Source organism: Psammomys obesus, unplaced genomic scaffold, assembly GCF_907164565.1.
Source record: "Psammomys obesus unplaced genomic scaffold, mPsaObe1.curated_primary_1811, whole genome shotgun sequence".
In the NCBI taxonomy this organism is placed as follows: Eukaryota; Metazoa; Chordata; class Mammalia; order Rodentia; family Muridae; genus Psammomys; species Psammomys obesus.
In genome coordinates this window covers 8,422,378-8,424,086 of record NW_026585797.1, presented here as the reverse complement: position 1 = coordinate 8,424,086, position 1,709 = coordinate 8,422,378, and the positions used below count along the sequence as shown (strand labels likewise).

Sequence of the window (1,709 nt, the reverse complement as noted above, 5' to 3'; positions counted from 1 at the left end):
AAGAAAATTATCCATTTCATTTAGATTTTCAAATTTTGTGCCATATAGGTTTTTGTAGTATGACCTAATGATTGTTTGGATTTCCTCTGTGTCTGTAGTTATGTCACCCTTTTCATCTCTGATTTTGTTGATTTGGATAGATTCTCTCCGCTTTTTAGTTAGTTTGGCTAAGGGTTTGTCTATCTTGTTGATTTTCTCAAAGAACCAGCTTTTTGTTTCATTGATTCTTTGGAAAGTTTTATTTGTTTCTAATTGATTGATTTCAGCCCTGAGTTTGATTATTTCCAGCCGTTTGCTCCTCTTGGGTGTATCTGCTTCTTTTTTTTCTAGGGTTTTCAGTTGGGCCATTAAGTTGTTTGTATGTGATGTTATGAATTTCTTCTTGCAGGCATTTAGTGCTATAAATTTTCCTCTGAGCACTGCTTTTAACGTGTCCCATAAATTTGGGTATGTTGTGCCTTAATTTTCATTGAATTCTAGGAAGTCTTTAATTTCTTTCTTTATTTCTTCCTTGACCCAGATGTCATTGAGTAGTAAGTTGTTCAGTTTCCATGTGCGTGTCGTTTTTTTGTTGTTTCTGTTGTTGTTGATGTCCAGCTTTAGTTCATGGTGGTCGGATAGTATACAAGGGATTATTTCAATCCTTTTGTATCTGTTGAGGCTTGCTTTGTGACCCACTATATGGTCTATTTTGGAGAAGGTTCCATGTGGTGCTGAAAGATTTCGCCTTTTCATGGCATGTTTGATTTCTTGGATGTTTTGTGTTTGGAACTTTTCCGATTTTACTTTTTCTTTGAAAGATGTATCAATTTCTGCAAGCATATCTTCAGCACCAGAGATTCTCTTTTCCATCTCTCGTATTCTGTTGGTGATGCTTACTTTTGTGGTTCCTGATCTTTTCCCTAAGTTCTCCATCTCCAGGGTTTTCTCTCTTTGTGTTTTCTTTATTGATTCTAATTCTATTTTTATGTCTTGCACCATTTCCTTCATCTGTTTGAATGTGGCTTCCTGTCTCTGTATGATGGCCTCTATTTTTTTGTTCCTTTCTTCTCTATATATCACTACTTTTGCTTCTACTTGTCCCTCTATTTGTTTGGATACGTTTGCCTGTGTAAAAATATGGAACACTTCACGAATTTGCATGACATCCTTGTGCAGGGGCCATGCTAATCTCCATATCATTCCAATTTTAGTATATGTGCTGCCGAAGCGAGCACAATTAGGTCATTTTTTGTTGTTGTTTCTTTTTCTTTTTCTTTATTCTCTCTTAGACAATACATTACAACCCCAGTTTTCCTTTCCTCTACTCCTCCTAGCCCTGCCCCTGACACACACACACACACACACACACACACACACACAAACACACACATATACACATACACCACCCTCCCTTTCCCTCAGATCTATTGTTTCTCAGTTTTTCTCCTGAAAAGAGCAGTGAGCAGGTCTCCCAGGGATATCAACTGAGCACAGCACAACAAGATAATAAGACTAGACACAAACCTTCACATCACGACTGGATGAGGCAACCCTGTAGGAAGAAGGGGGTCCCAAGAGTCAGATACAACCTCACTCCCTCTGCTAGGAGTCTCATAAACACCTCAAGTTAAACAACTGTAACAGAACAGAAGACCTATCACAGACCCACATAGATTCCGGGAGCCACTTCAGTCTCTGTGAGCCCCTATGAGCCCTGCTTAGTTCAT

General features: G+C 38.6%; 1 non-coding gene across 1 annotated transcript; it reads right to left on the bottom strand.

Annotated features, from left to right (window-relative positions):
- Positions 1-1,113: 1,113 nt before the first annotated feature.
- Positions 1,114-1,217, bottom strand: LOC129670845 (U6 spliceosomal RNA). Its single transcript, XR_008719256.1, has one exon. It is a non-coding gene; the product is annotated as a U6 spliceosomal RNA (small nuclear RNA).
- Positions 1,218-1,709: the final 492 nt, after the last annotated feature.